The sequence below is a fragment of the Strigops habroptila genome, chromosome 4 (genome assembly GCF_004027225.2).
Source record: "Strigops habroptila isolate Jane chromosome 4, bStrHab1.2.pri, whole genome shotgun sequence".
NCBI classification, from domain to species: domain Eukaryota; kingdom Metazoa; phylum Chordata; class Aves; order Psittaciformes; family Psittacidae; genus Strigops; species Strigops habroptila.
The window spans coordinates 60,106,258-60,129,474 of NC_046358.1; the positions used below are offsets into that span (position 1 = coordinate 60,106,258).

A 23,217-nucleotide genomic window follows, 5' to 3' on the forward strand; every position below is an offset into this window, starting at 1 on the left:
GCAGGGATATTTTTGATAGGAATAAGTGGCAAGTTAGCACCTCACCTAGACATTTTCCTTCTCTGCAGAGACCCACCATGGCTTTCTCCATTGACACCATCTTGAACCACGCAGCTAGGTAAACCACAAAATCCATCCAAGGGGAACACTAAGCACAACTTTTTAATTTCTCTGGTTGTAATGTGATACTTTAGACAAGTACAACTTCCATCACCTTTTCTTTCTCTTTCAGTTTCTGTCTCTCAAAAATGATGTAGCAATTTTTTTGTCAGTTTTACATTATTTGAGAAAGAGTCTATGTAAATATATGGGAAATGAAAATAGCAGGCTGATGGGAATAATTTGGTAAAACTGTATATGAATAAAAGATGTGAAAACATGCTGTTATAAATATCTTCATCCATTAAGTTTTCGTACCAAGTATGTTTTCAGCCATACAGGACTGATCTCTACCTCTTCCTTTCTCTACAGAAATCACAATTCAAATCTGGTCCACTGTATGTGCTTCATCATTGAAAGAAAATACTATCAGCTCTCAAAAATTGCCCTCAACTTAGTAAGTCAAAAGACTAATTCCTCTGACATCAAAATATTTAGTTCATATATGAACTATGGAAACTCTTAATCTGTACATTTCCAGAGTTACTGGAACCTCTGTACGTCATTGAATAAGCATGGTATAATTAGAAACTTTACCTAGTAATGTCATGATTATATGGCTAGATATATTACATTTATAATTAGGATTACATGACTCAATACCTTACAACATACATTATAGACACTGTTTCAGATATAGTTTACTGCATAATCATGCAAACAGTTAACTATTCAATTTAAACTCATAATTTAACCTCATGGCAATGTACAATGTAATCACTAGGGTAGTATGAGAGATGAGGAAAATGTAAAATTCAAATGTGAAAAAAACCCAAACCCCAAAGATATTTTTTCATAGATATTCTTCCTGAGGTACTGGATTCAGCCAAAAACCAGTTACATTCAACATTTCCCAACACCGAAGTTAAATTTTATCTATCTCTCAAAGATGGGGTTCTGTGTCTGTTTTCTCTCTCTTTAAAACAGAATATATTGGTGAACTTTAGCTTTTCTGAAAACTACTTGATTCCATTTGCAAAATTGAGCTCAGGAATGGTTTGGGTTTTGGCTCCCTTTAACCGGCCATCATAGAACTTGAGTAGTTCAGTCTCAAGCTGAGACACTCTCTCCCTTTTATTCAGAACTACCATACAAAGGAAACCAAATCCCAGTTTTAAGCAATACTCAAAAATACAATGATAGCTAAGTCTTCACAGCTGGTGTCAGTTTTTATTTCACAGCAATGACAGTTTCAAACACTTCAAAAATTAAAAGTATGCATTTACAAAAGATCAGCAAGACTGTAGTAATGTAGTGAAACCTACAATCTAATGGACATACTGCTGAAAAGCAGGGAGAAAGATGAACAGAGATAGACATTTTCCTCTCTTTTTGACATACAGCTAGCAAGAGGTTTCTCCCTACACATTTTACTAATCAAAGAGAAATTCAGCTGCAACACTGAAAAGTGTGTTTATGTCCATGTGACAGGTCTGGGGCTGGGGGCAGGGGGCCGGTTTTTATAGTAGAGGCAAGAACATACAACATTATTGCATTTGCTGCTGCCAAGTAAGTTCTACATTTTTGTGCTAAAAGCAAGGTCTGTGCATTTACTATGTTATATGGGATTATCAACCATGTACAGATTCATTTTACAAATTTTAAAACATTAACATCTTCTGAATATCTCTTTTAGACAAATGGCCCAGGTACAAAGACTGTGTGCTAACTGGAATCCAAATCCTGTTTTACCAATCCAGGTCCTTCTTCACAACAACAAAGCAGTATCACAGGTTATATAAAACCTTCATGTAGAAATAACGATTGGGAAATGCAGAAGGAAGAATTTAGATGAAATGGCAATCAAAACATCCAACCTGTCCCTCAGTATATCTGCATATCATGCTTCCAAGCCTTGCTACTTTGATTTTGAAAAACTAAAAAATAATTGACTCCATGACTTTTGTGCTCTTTTAAATTACCTGATTTGCTAAGAAGATTAGATACTGTCTGTCACTGGTTTGGAATTGCTCACTAGAGGTTGTTGTATTGAATATTTCAGAAGATTTTCTGAAAGTTCATCACCAGAGTGTATCTATCTACTAATGACACAGACAGCAAAAGAAGTCTAGTTTTCTGATCAATTACGTTGCAGACTACTGCCTAAGCTAGTTATGTGCATAGTTATGCTCCAAGCATGAGACTTTAATGAAATAAAAGTTTCAATCAACTGCCAACCACAATGTTATAAAATATTCTCAACAATAAGGAATATGGACAAAGGGATTTTTTTGTTTTCCAATTTACCGCCTTTGACCTCCATGAAAGACCTACAAGCCTCTTGCTGCCTTTCTAAGATTAATATTAGTTTAGGGAAGATCAATGATTCCTTAGCCACCAGCTAAGGGAAAAAATCTTTCACTTTTATGTCCCACTTGCCAGTTTGTCGCAGGTAAGAGTGAGTATGCATTTGGGTCTGATAGGCTCATAAATAAAGCAAGTAGTGACTAGAGCAATATACTGGGAACTGCTAAAAATGTTTTATTTTTATGCCTGCTTCTTCCCTCATTCCCACCTCACAGATACCTCCATGGAATCTCTAAATTTCAAAAAGACAATGTGCAAGACCTCCAGCAAGCTGATGTCTCTCAGTTGTCATCCCTTGACACACATTAACCTGGTACACAGCTTCCCAAAAGTTTTTGGTGGATTTTAGCAGAGCTGAATAATTATTTTATACCATTTGCCTTTGAAGAGGGTAATATACTGAGTTTACCTAGCTGTTCCTCACATAAGGAATGAGCAACTTTTGAATTCAGTAGAGTGGTAATATGAGCAACCTATAGATTTACTTTCAATTAATATTTCACACCAAAAGTGTTTTGTGTTTTTTAAATATTTAAAGTGTGATGTTGTCCGTCATCAGGCAACAATTTCTGTCACCAAGAAGAAATATATAAAAGTAAAATCGCTTATTCATAAAAGCAATTACTGAGGAAAAGAAGAAACACACAAGAAAAGAAAGAAAGAAAAATGTTAAAAAAGAAAGCTATATGGATAACGTCTAGTGACAGAGAGCTCACTGGTGGGAGTTGAACAGGGCAGTTTGTTAATCAGCTGAGATGGAGGTTAGGGAGCAGATAGCTATTTGAAGGGAGGAAGTAAGAGAATAAAGGTGAGACAGGTCCTGATATAATTTGTATGATTAATTACTCCCTTAAGAATGCATATGTGATTTGCATGCTACATTTCAGTATCCAGAAAAAAAAAAGCCTTGATGATAAATAATATTTTTAAATAAATGAAGCTTTTGATGCAAGAATTTTGTCCCCCCCCAAAAAGAAAAAAGTACCAATTTTGTATATAAAATTGAAAATTTTATAGAAGTCCTTTTGAAAAGAATAAATAAAGCTAAATCTCATTTCCAGAGAAGCTGCCAAAAATATCAATTGGAGGGTTTCCTACATTAGCAATCTGCATTTCTATATTTATAAATATTCCTTGTCTGCCTTACTCAACTGTAATCATGCAGAACTTTTTGCTAAGATTTAATCTGTCTGAAAAATGATAGGCATTAGAACTAAGTAGGTACTGAGTTCAAGGATTTCAGACAGTAGAATTTCTCTCCTTTCCAAATGATCACCTCTTTGTTAGTTTGGGTGGTACTGCCTGAGCTGTCAAGCTACTACACTCCTGAAACTTTACACCTAGTGTAAAAGAAAAATAATGACAAAAGTGAGCTCTAAAGCTTTCTGAACATTTCAGGCCTCCTAAATACATTGCATAGTAAACAAGAAACCATTTCTTCTCTTTTGGTCCATAATTTCTTATACACTAAAGTGAAAACATGCCACATGAAAATAGTGTTCTGGGAAGGAGCACAAAAGGGTTCTAAATGCTTCTGAAATGTCCTTTAAAAGTCAGTGCCTGCCCCACAGGCAGGTATTTATTCTCCTTGAGCAAGTTCACTTAACCTTCTAGCCTCTGCACCCATGCACAAAGAAAAAACATGCCTCCCCTTCCTTCCCAACAAAAAAGTACCTTTAGCACCATTATATCTTTCTTACCTTGGAATAGAAGTAATTTAGGGGGGTTGATTTGATGCATCATGTACTTTATGTACTTTATGTACTCGCCCCTATGATTTAAATATTTGGGCGTTTGGTTTGGTTTTGGTTTGTTTGGGTTTTTTTTTTAATAGGAGAGCTTGAGGGAATTAGTTGTAAAAGAGACACCTGCGAATACAATGTTTCTTCTTTCAAACAATAAATTCACACAACTGGACATCAAGAGCAAAACGTGGCTAGATATAATACAGAAACACTCAGGATGAGAGGGAAAGGGAAGTCATTTTTCTGCCTTATGCAAACATCTGAGATATTAGATTAAAGCCAACTTGATACTTTCAAGGGGTTTAGTCAAAAGCTGTTAAGAGAATGACCACCTTACCTTCTCCAAACTTAGAGTACCCAGCAAACTGAGGTTTAAGAGCTTAAATTCGTGCTTAGAATAGGAAGAATATTGCTGGAATATCCAAGTCTCAGTGAACCACCTTCACCCCTAGCCTACTGCAAGCTTTGTGGGGTAAGGGAATGTAGTACGATACCTTCTCTTATTTCGATCTAAAATTCTGCCTTACAAGAGTGAATGGCTGCAGTTATGCCAAAACTTTTCTGTTCGTTTGTTTGAAATGAATCAACATTTTCCAGTCAAAGGAGAAAATTCTTGTTCAGCTCCAGAGTCCATAATGTGACTGTGAGAAGAAAAGTTTCCAAACTAGAGCCTAATACAAATGAACTATTCTGTTCCTCTGCTTTTGCTTATGGATAATATCTGCTACTATTGCTAGACATTACACAAGCATGTGAAAAGACTTCTTTAGAAATCAGGAAGCAGAAATGTATCATCCTGAATACCAGTATGTTAGATAATTAAAAATATTAGTATATAAGTAATAATATACTAATATTAATATATAACACAATATATTCTATTAATTAATATTATATTATTATATATATTACATTAGTGTACAGACAGATTCCTAACACCTTCCACCCAAAAAATGGAGTTACTTAGTAATCTGTTTTGAAGTGTAATGCCTTCAAATCAGACTCATCATGAGACAATCAACTAAGCCAGTGCCTAGAAAATAGCAACCGATTCAGAGTGCCTTCAAATATTCCCCAGTATTGAGCCAATCATGCCATTCTCACCAGCAAATCTACTCCAGCTGTTCAGATTGGAGCACAGCAGACAAGGCAGGTACCCACTCTGCCCACCCTGGAGCACCAGCAGCAGGGTGCTGCATGGGAGGGTTCACACAGCAGTGACAGGCTCACTGCAGCCCTACATCTACTTCTTCACCCACCACTGTACCCACACACTGGTACTATCAATACCCTCCAGCTCTAAAGATAAGGCTGAATCACCACATCGTCAATTGTACCACTAAGAAGTGATAGTTTTGCAAATGTTTCTGGAAGATAATCTGTATAACGTGGATTCAAAACAACATATTAGAGGAAGGAGTCAGGGACTATAGCAATGCATCTTAGATTTCCACTGAACATTTGCATATTAAACAGAAAAATCTTTTTATGATGTTTTAGCTATGTAACATTTGCTTTGGTAACTTTTCAAAGCATCCACACACATGGACAGCTTCTGAAAGCTGTCCAAGCATATGTTGTGTTCTTTCAATAAAAGAACAAAAGCCTTACAAACAATGTTTTTGTGGTTTGTTTTTTCTTTTTAGGTTTTTTAGAAGTGTTTTTCCTCTGTATCTCCTCAAAGGCATCAGTGTGCTACATTTACAAGATCAACTGACTTTATTTTACGACATCTTAGATCTCCTATTCATGCGCAATGGTCACTGACTGAGTCCAACGGGTGCAAGCCATAGTATATATTCTGGAAAATAAGAACTGAACATATAGGTTAATGTCCAGGCAAGCAGACTTTTTAAACCTGAGAACAATCACCCATCTGAGCTGCAAATCTGGTAGCTCTTGGGAACTGTGCAGTTCAGAAGACATTTGCAGTGCTAAGAAACTTCTGTATTTGCCCAGATCAGTCTACAAAATACATGGAAGTATTCAATGTACTAATTTGTACACCAAATGTATCAGCAGATGGTACTTACTACCTTACTGCATATGCTACTACTGTCATATGAGACCAATCTCTTTACGAGATGAGTAAAACTGTCAGTTAAGGCCAAATATAAATTCCCATGAGGCTGAATAAATTGCAGTTCCAAGTAATTCCCCTTTGGTTACAATGTCACTAGAAATCATGCATGCCAATGTTTTAGTAGCATTAAAAGAAAAAAGTAGATGCAAAATTCATAAAATCATAGATTTACACATATGAAGTTCTCTAATGACTTCTGTGTTAAAGTACTGATACGATGATAAAGCACTTGTGTCCAAACTTCTTCACTATGACATAAGTGGCCAAAGATTGCTCCAGCAGTGGCTGAAGAAGACCTAAGCAATAATAAAGAACAGGGAAAGTTTACACCGTGTTCTGCCCTCAAAATATCCCCCAAAATATAGGGCATTGGGAAAGTATCTTTGGATATGATAACCTTTCTTGATTATTATGCTTTAATGTATGTACTGAAAATTAAAGACACCACCTGGATTTCTTTATGAAATAAAAACGGTTATGTGTGTAAACCACATTTTGTTTGGTCTTTGATGCTTTAAACTGCATTTAGCTTACAGCTGAAGGTTTTCATCTTAGGAATTGGGACAGTCTAACTTAAAACACAGTTAAAGATCTCATCCAATCATTACAGCCAACTCCTTCACCTAGGAATGTTACTAAAAATCAGTAAGAATCACAGAATCTGCACATGCAGACAGAAGAATTTGCTCTGTGCATATTTTGAAGCCCCTTTCTACTGAAATCAGAGAGAAGAAATGGATGTGTTAACTGCCATGGGACATAACAGATGTGCCTCAGGTTAAACGTGACCTCAAGCATAGTCCTATTCTTGGAAGGTGTTGATACAGAACCTTGTAGACTTCAACAGTTGCTGTTTCAATAAAGAAGCAAAAGCTACAGCTCCCTTTGCCATAGCCCACTTTAATCTCACTCAAGACCTCTCCTTTTTACCCCAAGCCAAGAGAAAACTCTGAAACCTAGGTATTTAGAATTGTAATGGGAAAGAAAACTAAGAGCCTTACATTGACTTATGAGCGCAACAGTACAGGATGCATATTTGCACATGCATATGTAGGCAAAGGAATAAGCAAACAGATAGTAAAATATCAAGCTAAAATAATCAATCAGGTGAACAGTAAACAGGGAAGCGCTATTGTACCAGAACAGGTGGACAGAGAAACTAAATGTAGCTTATTCTTTGTAATAGATTATACATAGCATTATCTTTACTAGATTCCATTTTAAAAAATGCTTATTAATAATACATCATTTAATTTAACAATACCTTTTACTAAGAAATGTTAAGAATTACAGATTCAATGCTCCTAAAATGTGTGTATAAGGAAAATGCTGAAATATTGTGTACAGCAAACTGAAGCAGCTATTAATATAATCTCTGAAGGGTTACAGGTTCTGTCTTTTAAACAAAAATATCAGTGACATTTGGAACTCTTTGTTTAAACTGCAGACTGACAGAATGGGGATATAAAAACATATGGCTAAAGAGGATAGATGCAATGATGGTATACACATCTACTTGCTATACTGGTATCTAAAATATATCCCTTGATGTGAATATTTTTCTCTATTTTCACAAATTAATTTTCTGTGAAGTGCTCACTGTAAGTCAAAAGAATGATAATTGGACTTATTTTTATCATAAAAAACAAACCCGCTAATGTTCCCTCATAGTGTTTTCCTCACAATGTTTTCCTTGTAGCTTGTAAAACTATCAGTCAGTTGTCAAAAGTATTTTAAAGCCTTTAAAAAATTAAAAGTATCTAAAGTCGTGAACCTAAGGTAGTTTAAGAGACTTTTATATTTCCAAATTTCGTCCAGTATGCACCAAACTGGGAACATCCCACTAGTGAACCCATCGAAAAAAAGTCAAAATAAAGAATTGTCTGTTCTATGACTCAATACTTATTTACTAAGGTTAACACTGTTGATATTACATAGATAGTTTCTGAAATATGAAGTGTATGATGCCAGAGAGATGGATTGTATTATCACACCATTCCCCTTTCTTCCTAAAACCAGAAGTAGCTCAGGAAGATATGAGGTTGGTGTAACCAGTGAATTACACCATCTCAAGCTATGGGCATTCACAAAGCAGCAGAAATGGACAAGTTAACTCTCTCATAAATTCAGTTATTTGACATTTACCGTTTTCTGTCAGCTTGCCTGCCTCTGCTGAAACAAAGATCATCCTGCCACCCTGAAACAACAAGTATAAGCATGTTGTAATTCCTATTGAACCATCAGGAACAATAACCTATGAAATTTTAAGTCTTAGAAACAGGATTAAACCAAGGGCCTTCTTATTGTCACCAAACCTCAATTACATGTAGCTTTGAAGGTAAACCTGAAGCTTAAGGTCATCTTCCTTTTCTCCTGCTGATCTTCTGCCTTATGATTGCAGTGGATGGTCTGCATGTTGCACTCTCCCTCCACAGTACTGCATCAGTTCCTGCATTGCAACTACAAAAGATTGCCTCTTTAATAATTTAGGAAAAATTTATGATGTATTTTGCATTAATTTTTACCATTCTTTTTGTTTTCCTCTAAGAGCAATAACTCATAACTAAGCCCAGAAAACACTTTACCCCAGGATATGTCTTTGAAAGTTGTCAGGGAAACTGGAAATATGAGAGGAATTTGAGACAAAGAGAATGTAGCTAAGGACTATAAGGCCACCTCACTCAAAGCAAATACAAGTAAAAGCCATGACCAAGGAGAAAATTCCAGTTGCAATTGTGATAAAGATCTAAGGAAGATGGGAGTTACAAGAAAGTGGTATAGAACTACAAAATAAAGTAAAAAATGCTTGATTAAAAAATTGAAGGGACAAGCACAGACTCCAAGCCTAAGACCAAGAAAAAGAATCAAAAAATCATCACTATTCTTCCCTTGGGAGACTTCCATTATTGTTTCAAGACATCCTTATTCATAACAAAAATATAAGAACAGTTCCAGCTGTCAGGTACCCTCTTTAATAAAGAGCCTAGTATAAGGGAAAACAGAAATACATATCAACAGGCAACTGATATCACCTAGGCATATCTCACTCCATTTTTCGGCTACTGCAGATACTTGATTGTAAATGCATCCTGATCCCAACTATTCAGTGTGCTGTACAAAGTAAAATCTCCCAGATTAATTGGCTTAATTTACTTGTTTACCAAAATCTGCATCTGCAAAATGGGATATCTGGATGAAATGTAATGGACTGTGATATGTAAAAAGTCACACTGGATAAACCTAATGGTTCTATCTGCTTTTGGACTATAAAAAGAGGAATAGTCTAATCACCACTGTTTACAGGGCTTATTTAACTATCCTTTGACAGCACAGACATATTTCACATTACTAGCAAAGTGCATACCTTTATAACTACAGGTATTATAGGTCAAATATAAGCTAGCAATAAAAAAATACAACTTTAGAACTACAAATGAAACCTATACCATTTCAAACAGGCAGCAAGGATACTAGCAGAACCGACATTATCTGAAAGTAGGAAAACTTGTGGTTTACTCTTCACCTCATTGGCCATTGTCTCGTCTTTCCCCTTTCTCACAGTCTAACTAGCATTTACATAAAACTCCTCTTTGGCATCTTTTTTTGTTTTAGTATTCTCAACAATTTTCTTTCAGATTCCCTTTGACTAACTGTCCTTAGTGGCCACCAGGGTATATATTGAACAGAATGTCAGTTTTACCTTTCTCCTCACATCACCCCACCTGAAGAGTTTCTCTCAGGCACAGAATTTCTGCACATCCATAAAACTGAGAGACAAGGTAAGGATCTGCAATGATGTAAATAACGTATTCAGCCTATGCCTCAATAATTTATTTAAACCAACAGCAAAATGCATTTTATCTCAGTGACTTTAACATTAAGACTAAAGCATCTAACTGGATACATACTTATTCTATGAACATACATATTCTTTAAACATCTACTCTAATTTTCTTTTATTTGATTATCATGTCTGAAAAACGTATGTAATTATGAAAAGTTAGCATTTGAATTTACAGTACAACCAGTAAGAACAATTGTATGAAGAAAAAATATCAGGCACTAATTAAGAACTACTTTTTTGAACTGACAGTACAAATGCTTTTCCTGAATTTCTGCGAGACTGTTTAAAAATTCATCAAAAACTTCCACATAGAGTCGGACTTTGAAATATATAATCAAACTCAGTGTTAGCACAGATCCCCCTGCCCATTTTTAGCCTGACTGCCTGAAAGGAAGACAAGATAATGTGACCACCCTCCATGCCAGCCTCCCTCTTCCAGCCCCTTTCAATACTATCAGCCAATTTCCTTCAAAGATAGGGAAGTGTTAAAAGGCTCAAAAATAACAGTATTTCCTCAAGTTGGAAAACTGTTTCCAGGTACAGAAAAGAGATAAATCAGTGGCTCTTCTGAGAGAAACCTGGAGTTTACATGCTGTGTTGAATCAGTAGCTGGGGAGGCAATCAGCTTCCACGAAGCTGCCGCACACACTGCCAAGTGTGCGGGTTTCTTAGAAGGATTAGAGGGACCCAGTGCTCTCATTTACAAAGACACACTTATTAGATCAGCATCACTTAGCTCAGCAGCTCAGGCAAAATCTTGTCTACCTACAAACACTACAGAGATCACTTTCAGCAAAAAGCCCGGGCCAAAACATCTTGGAGCTTCAGCAGTTGTTGAGTCAGGGTTTGAACTTTACGAAAGCCCCAGTTGATGCTGTAGACTAAATTAGTTTCTGAGATGCAAGTATCTTTTATCTCTAGTTGTCTATACCTGAAGTTTGTGTGGTGAGTCTTTGTCTCTACTATCCTCACACTTGTTTTCTTAGATTTTTAACTGAAACCATAAATATGTACAGGCAAAAAGAAGGAACTCACTTTATGCATGGCACTTTTGCAAAGGCAGCCAACAAAACAAATTTTAGGACTGTCTCCTCTCTAGAAACAACCCAACACAAAAAAAGTATTGGAAAAAATACTAGATTCTGCAGGACAATAAAAATATCTGCATATCAATATAGTGTAAAAGCTCTTCATCTTGTAGATGAAACTCCTGCAAACCATGAAATTCAGCTACGACACTTTAAATCTTCAGTGCATGAATACCTTGAAGCACATGCTTGAATGCAAGTGTAACTGCCTTGGATGTTTGATAAACGAAGGGGGTTTTTTAGCAGAACAGGAAGAAAGATATATTTTAAATTGTGGCAGTTGTTTTACTTTAGAGGGGTTCTCAAAATTCAGACATCATCTTTATAATTTTTGCACAGAAGAAAGAGGACCAAATAATCTTTCAAAGCCCCTTATCGATTTCACTTTTCCCAAAAGCCCACTGAAAACTCAACAACAGGAAAAACCTGTGGCTCAAACTGAAAACCGCCACAAAGGGGACTCTCCACTGTAATGAAGTGGAAGAACTGAAGATACTCTTATAATAATTGTCCAACATTTAGCACAGCTGTAATACTTGGTGAAACATTAAAGCTTGACACAGTTACTCACATCCACAGAATTAAACTCTTGACCGAGTTCAGAGGTACTTGGGTTCCACCTTAAATACTCGCTCATTGCTAATTTAAAAAACAGTTATCTAACCTGTAAAAATTTAGGAATTAGCTTTTGGTAAAAAATTGCAGTAGTTGGATTTTTATACAGTTTGTATTCCACAGATGCTGGATTCCCATAGAAGCTGCCTGAAACTATTTGCAAGGCGACTCATGTACCTCGTTTGCATTCGAATTGGTACATATCAGCTGGGACACAGCTGAAGCAATGGAGAAAGGCAAATGAAAAAGAGGGACAAAGGAGGAACTCCCTTGGCTCTGACATTCTTCCTTGAATTCCATGCATTAAGGGAACCACTGAGTTCATAAAATCTGCCCACATTTAGCCTCAACTTACTACACAGTGTGTCCATTACCATCAAATAAACTGCACAGTCTGGGACTTAAGGTCAGAGTGACAGTGCTACATGACAAATCTTTTTTACTAAAGCAACATGTATTCTATGCTGAAATCTGCCCCCTTCATGTTGTATTGAAATAAAACAAGTACATTTTCACATAACTTATCATACTTATCAGTTGATTTTTTTTATTTTTTTTAAAGCTGAGATTCTTTAGCTACAGGTTTATGCAACTTCCCTGTCTACAATTTTGTAAAGTTAAAGAGCAATACACTTCCACATCCAAGGTCTTGAAGTGACCATAAAATGATGTACTGCTTTGTGTCCCTTCCCCCTGAAAAGTATATGCTTTCACTTGGCAGAACAGCAATAGCAAACTATGAATGCTGATGTATGAAATGAGAGTATTTGTTCCACAAACAAAGGTAAATCAGAGACCCCTGCAAGTTCCCTGCTCTGCTGAGCTGATCACTGGGTACAACACAGGAAAAGTAACAGGAATTTTCAGCAGCATTTTAAATTAATAGTTTTCATTTTAAATGATGTCATCTATTTCTGTCAGTTAGTCATTTAGGGTTTTCACAGCCAGCCTCAGGGTAGCTCCAGTTCTGAAGACCCTATGAAGGCAAAGAAGAATTCTGTTTCAATAAGGACTTTATCTTCAACCCTGAAACACTGAGTCCTACCACTACAGCCACCGTATATCATTATTACATGAAACATCTATTCTGCAGTACTAGACTGTCTTTATTGTCTGCTATGAGTAAAGCTGTAGGTCGAGGCCATTGGTATTTTGCCTTGCCTTACTTCAAAAGATTTCAATCAGAACTTGAATATTGCCTTCTGATACGAACATGGAAAAATGCCTAAAGCTATCCGAATTGAATTTGGCACAAAACATTGCTCTGAAATTATTAACTTGTTTTAGCCTACAGCAAAGTTTTACAGCCAACCTATAAACTCCCTAATAATAAGATGCCTAATAAAAGTGCTGACAGACCATTCATAGCTTCAGCAGTGCTCATTAAAATGCACTAGAATAGAACATTCTCAGGATGACAGATTCTCAGTGCCGAGGAACACCTGATAACTTGATAAACGTGCATTTCTCGGCATGTGCACTACATACTCACTTTTCCTCTCTGGACAGCATGTAATTACATTACTGCCTGCAAAAATAATGACTTTGGCACTGGATATTAATGACCTGTTTAGTAACTAATATAAAATCATATTCTACCTCTATGGAAGAACATGCAACTTTAACCAGTATTCCCATAAAAATTAACTTCAACAGAATACTTTTACTGAACAATTTCATAATGGATTGCTTTGCCTCAGGGCTTTATTTTTAATGGGTGTCCTAACTTTTCTTTTTTTCATAACTCTACTTATTTTGAAAATAGGCCCATGAGTTAGCAGATTTCCTTTTAATCATAAAAGCCATTCTCCTGAAGTAGCGGGAAAGGACATCAGTATTGGTTTCTTTTCTAAAACTCACATGTTCAAGCACTTGGGATACACAAAAGAACGTTGATACCTGCTTCCAGAAGCAGCAGAATAGCATCCAGACTTGGATTAGCAGTCCGCAAACACAAAGGCAGGGAGGATTTTTTTTTTTTGTGATAGGACAAACTGACAGAGGGGAGATTGAGATGAGATATTAGGCAGAAGTTCTTCCCTGTGAGGGTGGTGAGGCCCTGGCACAGGTTGCCCAGAGAAGATGTGGCTGCCCCATCCCTGGCAGTGTTCAAGGCCAGGTTGGACGGGGCTTGGAGCAACCTGGTCTAGTGGAAGGTGTCTCTGCCCATGGCAGGGGGATGGAACTTCAAGGTCCCTTCCAACCCAAGCCATTCTAAAATTCTACAATTTTAGTTCCTATGGAGAGGATCCCCAAAAAGCAGCAACCAGAAACCTGTATACATAAATGTATATGAGATTTATGTAATGATTATGAAATTATAAAATCATAACATAATTCATGCTTTTGCTTAACCCAACCTCCTCCTCAGATCTGGTATAACTGCAAGGATAAGCCAGCCTGCTTTGGGCCTTGTCTCATTAAATTCTGGCTGTCTCGAGGAAGGAGGAGCTACATCCTTCTTCGCGCAAGTCTGTGGGACATTCAGACCCACATTTTCCCCCTCAAACTACAGAGGTGTTCCTGGCCCTCTTGAAAATAGCTCTGACATACATGTAATTACTAACTTTACTAATGGGCTAAGAGAACCACTCGCATAAGAGAGCACAGGCATAGCTATCCTCATTGTTCCAGTGACTCTGAGAATTTTGTATTACACCACTATTTAATAAAATGCAAAAGAGACATTGGAGCAAGAACTGGAATCCCAATCCAGCTCCTGGAATCGATGGCTGAAACACCACTCTCTGGAACCATACCTAATCCCTTCATATTGCTAAGTGTTATTTTACTCAGAGCAGAACACAACACAAATGAAGTCCATCAACTACTGAAATTAATTTCCTTCAGTCACAAATCTCTCCCATGTAATGATTACCTTAAAACAGAAATGGAAGTTTGATACAAAGCCTTGCTGGCAGGACACTGTTCAGAAAAGTGTTTCAATCTAATAACATGAAAGGTAGAAAGAACAAAACAATAAGAATTAACTAAAGAGCACAGGTAAGAGTTTACTACTTAGATCTTAACAGAGTTAAATGAATAATTTAATTAAATTGTAAAAAATGTATTCTTTGTTATAAATCTTTCCTGCTCTCAAAAAACGGTTTCTTTATTTTTTAATTGCCTATGAAGAGTCTGTTTTCCAGCATGAAAACATAATTTGTCATAGCCATTACTGATCTCTACATAGCCTCTTATGGGACTGGCAGGCACAGAACCACACAATTTTCCACGTCCATAATGCAGCTGCAGGAAATAATTCTGCTTTTACAAGGCACTCTATCCTGAAGTAGCAGCTTATTTGAAATATCATTTCTTACTGGGCAATAGTTGTAACATACAAGGACATACAAGGATTGAAGTTGTCAGTTGTCGACCACTTGCTTTTTTCTTTTATTTATTTATTTTTTGTTGTCCTTGAAGAACTGAGGGACATGTGCAACAAAGCGTTTTTAACCAAACAAGTTGCCTTTGCTGCTCAGGGATGGCTTCTATACCCCTGGATCCACTACTGTCCAGTGCCATACTACCACCTTTCTGCAAATGAGCAAGCTCTCCATATGTCAGCTACTCCTTCCCTTATACTGACCCATCTATTCAGAGCTCTCTATTAAGTTAAAACATGTATCAGACAAGAAAAATTACAGAATCATTATAGAAAATTACAAAATGCTATAAACAGATATGTTACAAGATAGAGAAACTATACTCCCATACCATGTCACAAAAGAGAGTCCAAGAATGCCCATGGTCTCAGAATAAGTCAGTCACTATTTTGGGTTTGCTTGTCTTACATATTTCTTCTCACACTGTTAAACTCTTGGACGCTTCAAAGACTATCTACGGATGTGTTATGTAGCATTTGCCAGTGTCCAGGAAAGTATTCTATGCCCTTTCTCTGCTCTGTGGTACAGTTCATGAATTCTCTCATGTTTCTGATTGTTTCTACAATTCTTTGTTAGAAACCAGAACAATTTTTCCTATAGAACATCAGGTACCCCAAGGATTTAGCCCCTTCTTGCCCTATTAATTACCCCATTACAGGATTTGGTTACTGTCAGCATATTTTGTAAAAACTTTCCCATTATTGGGAAATATTTTCTCAGAGCTCCTTTGCCAGGAAAAATGCACAAGACTTCTGTTTCACTGTCTGCTTTTTGTAGCATGAGGTCTCAGCCACAAGGAATCCATCATTCATTGGACTCAGCTATGTGCTATCAGGTGTCAACCGTTTTCTGGCCGCAGCAATTCTTTGAGGTTTTACCAGGAACCAGAATCACTGATTCAAAATCAGAATTCTTTCTATCACAGCTTTGAAACACAGCACCTGAACAGGAGCACCTGAACACTACTATAAAAACAGGAATCTTATGCCCTTTGGAAGAATGGTCGATAAGGGAAATCAAACCTCAGGCTACTTATTTATTCCATAAACAAAATTCATTAAAGTCTCAAACTCCAACCACAGAGGATCATCTCTGTTACTCACATTAATGAAAGTGTAACAATCTACTTAGTTAAATGTATTTGCAACTGCAGTTCAACCAGCTTTTTCTAAATCTCAGATCAGAAAAAAAAAACCACCAAAAAAACCCAACCCAAACCAATCAACCAAAAAAACCTGCCTCAATTCAGTTTCCAGTTGATGTGGTGCTGTTTTATCTGACCCAGTGTTTCAGAGCATCAGATAATAAACCAAAGCCATAGCACGAAATCTCTTTATTGGTCTAGAAAAAAGGAGTTGTAAATTAGTATGCCTTAGGGATAGATAAAACTATAGCACAGCAAATAAAAACAGCAATGAAAGACAGACGACTATGATCAGCTGAACAGGTTTGCTTACAATTTTCCTAGAGTGGACCCGTTATTATAGATCTTAAGTTAAGGTTAGAGAAAAAAAGACCATAGAAACTTGGAGACAACCTGCCAAATTATAAGGATGCACTGTATAGAAAATTAACAAAATCAGAAATTACGTATTAGTATTGAAAGATGTGTCACTTGAAAACTCTAATTTTAATAGCTTGAGAACGCCCTTCAGAACACTTGTTTCAGAGGAGTCACCATTGCAATGGATCCAGAGGCAAATGTCTATTATAAGACATCAGGCAGATTCTAATTCTTTATATTGTGTGGTGCTTGTCTTGTGAGTATACTGAAATTCTCCAGTTACAACAGCACATAGTCCTACAGACTGTATTTGTTATAAACTCACTTTGAGACTGAGATGCCTCCTCCACTGTTGTTCTGCTGCATGCCAAATATACTCTGGCTATTGTTTGATTACTAGAAAAAGTCTATTCCACAAGAATACTTCATATTACTGGCTACCAAAATATCCCATCAAGTTTAACTGTAATGTACCTTGTATCTCAAGTCCCCTGATTTGGGTATTGTGGGCAGGAATAGTAAAGCAGCAAGACTGTATGTAGGATGACTGTGCCTGTGGGAATGGAATATCTGTTGATTTGCCAACACGCTGTCACATGTGGATTCACAAAATTTACCCAAGCATTCCTTATCATTCCTTCATTGATCCACATATAATCTCCTGAAGAATTGGTGAATTTCTGCTGCACATGCCAAATTGAAACAATCCTTCTTGAAAGACTATCATTTTACTTATCAAAAGACAAAGCATTAATGCAGTTGAAATGAAAATCTCATTTTCATTTTTGAAAATTCCATTAACCTAGCCTCGATCTTGGGGCAGGATTTTAGCATCAATTTATCACATCAGGCATAACAAGAAGTGTGACAGGATCATGCCACAGATCAGGAGAAGCCTAGAAATTTTAAGTCTGATAATCAGCTCTACACTGGTTTCAGCAGGAAAAATTTAAAACTATCTTATGTCAAATTCCATCTGATTCTTCCCTTACTCACCACACAATTCTTTGGCTAGTTTCCCAGATCACCACCATTTTGATGATTTTTAACAATAAATATTTTACAAACACCTGATTGCATTCACCACATTCCCCTTGTTCAGAATGTCTTTTAGGAAAGGAAGACACCAATCAGGCCAGTCTTACACAAACTACATTGTAATAAATACACGTTGCTTTCAAATCCCTTTTCCTTTATGAAGGTCTTCAACTATTTTTTCTTTCAAAATTTCTCTGAAAATACTACATTTTCTTCCATGTGATTTTCCTCATTCAGTGTCCTAAAGGAATCCAAAGGGCAGTGGATTTGTCTCAGAACTACCTGTAAGTGCAAATAATTTCTAAACAAAAGTGAGGTTAACAGTAATTCAAAGCATTTACAAGATTAGAGCCCAACCCCAGAAGTGTCAATGCATAAAAAATTGGTGCACAGGAGCTGTAAGGAAATCAGGGCACCTCTGGAATTTGTAATGTTGGAATTGACAGGACTGCAATTTCCCTGTGCTTTGAATGACAAAACCTAGAGGTCTGTTTTAGGTACAGCACTGTATCATGTAAGACAGTGTCCCTACACACTTTCTCCCTATTTCAAAAGAGTGGCTTTGCCCTTTATTGCCACTACTCCTCTGGAAAAAAGAATAAACTTGGAAATTCTTGTCTTGCAGAATTTGAATCTCAGCAGAACATCTTGCTTTGTTTAAAATATAATTTGCTCATTGCTTTAAAGAACAGAAGTCTGGACAGTAGCTATGTCTCACGCCAAAATAAATCAGTGATCATTTGAACTACCAAAACCAAAATGCTAAAACATTGTTTGCTTTCAAGCCTGTTGTGTTAGATGGGTTTAACACTGGGGAATTGGTGCGTGGTGGACCACCCCAATCATCTAGAATGAGTGTGCACAGCAAAGAGCCAACAAGGCCACTCCTCCTGACACAGGCTGGCCCCCTGCATCAGGATGAGTCTGCGCTTCTGACATACAAAAAGCCTGGGGTTCGAGATAGATCGCGAAGGAGGCGGATCCAACTACCGTTTATGTTCAACATTACTTCTGCGGGGACGCCCGCTAAAGCAGTGCCGGCCACCCCATCTCCTCATGATGCACCTCGGAGCTGGCCTCTTGGTCATTGTATAAGTGTGTGGATCGGTAAGAATCTGTGCCTAACCTAGGTTTTGGTAGCCTTTAGTTATCTCTCTTTCTAGCTTGTTATATTTCTGGATTTTATATCTATTCTGGATCTTGTAATAAACTTTTTAGCAGTCTGCTGTGTTGTGAGTTGCTTACGTCCTTCTCCACCCGGAATCCTTCGATCCCTGGAACACCTGTAAATCGGACTTTTTTTACAGTACAGTTGCATTTTAGTTTAAGTTGCAATTTTCTTTGCAGAATTAGAAATAACTAAATAATTCTATATATAAAAAAGACCTATATCCACAATTTTGGAGTTTAGATTCTGATGAATACACCCTAAGTGACAGTGCTTAGACAGCATGGTTTCCATCTCTCTGAGAATGCCTCTTCAGACTTGAGAAACAGTACTAGTTCTTCACCCTCTAAGCAATGTCTCTATTCTGTAAGAAGCAGTCACCAAAAATTAAAGTAAAATTATAATGATGTATGCAAGAAAAAATTTTTTGTGATACAAGAAAGTCAACTAGAAATATGCGGAAGCATTATGTCAACTGAAGCAACTATTTCAATTTTATTTGCATTTCAGATTACCTGTTAGTGTATTGTTGCTCACCCAAAACCCACCACAACCAATAAAAAGCACTTAGCTATTTATAATTGGGAAGTGATGCTTGTTCTCATGTACTTTAGAACCCTTTTTTGCATAAATTTTGTTCTGCTTGCAGAAACTATTTTCCTGTAAAACCTTCTCCCCAAAAGATGAAATTGTGTAGTTTTTATTCAAGTGAAAGTCCCAGTGGAAATTCTACTTGATTAAAGACTGATTAAAGACTGCAAGTTAACACCCAAAGGCTAAGATTTTCAAAATGAGCAGAGAATTTAGCTACTTTTTTTCCATCAATTTTAATCAATGAACTGCTTTGAAAGCCTCAGTCCAATTGTGTATTAGATTAAACAGAAGACCCAACTTCTAAGGCAGTTCCTAACTGCATCTACAGATTTAAGCAACACCAAACACATAAGGAACAAGCCTAAAGGGAAAGGGCTTTCAAGAGTGTTTATCTGTTCTTCCTCATTGAAATTGATTACAGAATTCCCATGAATTTTAATGGAGCAGAGTTCAGACAGCATTTACTATGCTTTTACAATATTACTTGATTTATAATGGCTATCTCTTGCAGGATACATCTTTTAACTTGTCATTTTAATCTATTCCTTTGCTTGGTTTACACCATTTTATAGGTTCATAGGCCAAATATATATTACGATTTAAAATTACTAATAGCAAAGCAGTATGAATCCCTATTCAATTATTGCCTCGATCAGAGCTTGGTTTTGTGCAAAGCCATTGATTGCATATCCATACACACTGCCATGAGCTGAACAGCACTGATAATGCGTAACAATTTGTGAACAGTTAACTATGGCAAGTGTTTTTTATGCTGCCCTATACAGTCACCTAGACCTCTGCTACGCTAGAAGCAGCACAATACTTCAGTTCCTGATTTGAATCTATCTTAATGTATTCTTTCAATCAACTGTGAAATAATGCAAGTTAAACCAAGATCTTAATTCCAAGCGTTACCATGGTAAACAAACAGCACTTTCCCTTTTAATTTTGTACCCTAGAAGCAATATCTCTTTAACCAAATAGCTTTAAAGAAAGGTTACTTCCTGGCATTCTAGGTTAAATAAAAGCAAATTTTCAGCCATGGCTATCAATAGCTGAAGAAAACTCCTTAGTAAAATTTAGTCCTCCAGAAAATATTATCATACTTTCCTTCTACGAGATCCTTCTTATTCTAAGATGGGTCATATGACTTCGCATGCAAACATTAACACACGATGAACAGCAGCAGCAGCAGCAAAGCACATAATCCTACTCAGCTGTTAATGAAAGACAAAGTACACTTCTCTAATCATCCAAAAATGGAGAATTGAACTGGTGTTACTTACCACCATCCCAAATGTATATCTATTACTCATCTGGAGTACTTGGGCCTCACATGTTGTGCGCCATTTGCAGTACACATCTGGGTCCTGAAGCAAGAAGTGTGGCAGTGTTACTGATAGGCATACATATGTAAAGCTGTGGGAGGAACACACATGTTACTTCTTCCCTGAGTTGCTCCCGGAATAATGTGGACTGAGTTATAAAAAGCTGAGAGGTTGTACACAATGCCCTATTAAAAGTAACACACAGGGAAACCTACAGACTAGATGATTATTTCATCATTTTCTACTAAGCATAAGCAGCTCTTGAGAAAATCTTGTTTCCCTGTGCCCAGTAACCACCACTTTGCAGAGAGACAATGCATTGGTTCTCTCACCTGAACATACTAAAATCAGTCTTTGGAATGCATTATTGAATTAAAAGCCCCTATAGTATAAAAAAAAAAAAAAAAAAGGAAGAGAGAAGAAGAAGAAAAAAAAAAAACAACTTAATGGCTAGATTACAATTCTAAAAATCAAGCAAGTCTGACAAGCTTTCTGTAAACTTAAGCTCTGAGACATCAGCTTCAACTCAAGATTACCAGTCCTGCATCAAAGAAAAAAAGTTAATAGTAGGTAGTTTTCAAACACACAGAAAACACAGTCAAATTAAGTTATGAACACATCTGTTCAAGCACACCAGGAAAGCACTCAGAGAGACATGAAACCAACACAGAGATTTTCTTTCACATTTGAAGCTGATCAAAGTTAACTGTACAAAGCTATGTGTAACCTAATTGGCAGAAGATTAAACACCTTCCGGAACAAAAGGAAACACCTCTTTCCTGAACCACTTTGTCTGACCAGAACATTATTTCATTAAGCCTTTTTCCATTCTCTAGTTCAATCACATCATTGCCAGAGTAACTAATTGAAGCTGTGCCTTCAGAGCACTCTGAAGAGACTGATGCCGTGGTTACAGCTCAGCTGCAAATCACACATTGAAGACAGCCTTATGATTAGGTATAAGGGAACGATGAGGAAAGACAGCTAATATATCCATATTTTAATATGTATCTGTGATACCTAATGATAACAACATGTTGATTTGAACAGCTACTCACTTCAATCTTCTAATTTACTGGCTGATGGAAGAACTAATTTATTTTATGTAAAATTCAAAGGAAAGTTCAAGAAGACATTCTGAGAAGTATTCTATAAAAAGATACCTACTTCCAAATGATTGACAGTGCTGCAGCTATATGCAACTATCCGAACAACTATTGGTTTTGTGGAAGTAAGTGCAATTAATGGATAAATGCTGCTCCACAGAACACCCCTTACAGAATTTTCTATGAGACTAAGAATAAAAACCTTTTTGATAAAGTAAATTACTTACTTAGTGAGAAACATTGCTTTGGGAAAACAATGTTTTTCCTAGGATTGCCCAGAACTGATAAATTCAAACTGAAGAAAGTAAATGCCTTTCCATGGAAAGTGAAGATTGACAGTGGATTTTTTTGCCATAGAATATGAAAGCTAAGACCTCCCAAAATTTGCATGGGAAAAAAACTATACAAATTTAAATGGGGTTTTTGTTTGTGGGTTTTGTTTGTTTGTTTTAAGATAAAATAAGAGCCACTCCTTCCCCCCAACATGGGTATGGGCCCTGATAGTTCCGGGCAGACCTCCCGTGTAGTTTCTGTCACAGGGAGGGAGGGGAAAGCACACTGTGGCATCGTGGGATCAATCCAAACTACAGCAATTCCAAAGTTCATAAGATCACAACTCCACACCTGCTTATTTCAAGCAGCACCTCTGCATACAGGAAACAGAGAGTAGGAGCAAATAATGGGATAAAGTTTTTTTTTAGCACGTACCGCTAAACGTAGGTAAGCAGAAGCACCTTTTTGAAAGATACCACACATTTCTGTGAAGACTTACTAGTAGTTAGACAATATTCCAACCACGTTGTTTTTGATCAGAGCACACGACATGGCAGCGCAGCTGGCACAGGAGCTCAGGCGCTAGCAGCTACGCTGTGGGCGGCCGCTCTGAGAGGAGCTCACAGCTGCCCCGCGCTGGTTCCGGCCGGCTCCAGCCCCACCACAGGGCACAGCTCGGGCCCTCCGCCACGGGAAGAGAAAGGGCAGAAACCGCTCATGGCACTGAGAGGTGAGAGGAAAGTGAGAGGAACGCCACTGGTGCCAGGGGAAAGGGAGGAGAGCGGGTGCACCAGGGAGTGCCGGGAGGAACAAAGATGAAGGGTCATGGGCTGACCCCATTCTCCATCTCCCTGCACTGCTCAGGGGGAATCACAGAACGGTTTAGGTTGGAAGGGACCTTAAAGCTCATCCAGTTCGAACCCCCTGCCACAGGCAGGGACACCTTCCACTAGACCAGGTTGCTCCAAGCCCCGTC

At 37.3% G+C, this 23,217-nt stretch overlaps 1 protein-coding gene across 1 annotated transcript in view; it reads right to left on the reverse strand.

The window, feature by feature from the left end:
• The window catches only part of SPON1 (spondin 1), a 258,133-nt gene extending 237,241 nt beyond the window's left edge, over positions 1-20,892 (reverse strand). The window contains exon 1 of the mRNA XM_030482967.1: positions 20,821-20,892. The gene's annotated coding sequence lies outside the window, so the exon portion shown is untranslated. The remainder of the gene's footprint in view (positions 1-20,820) is intronic.
• Positions 20,893-23,217: the final 2,325 nt, after the last annotated feature.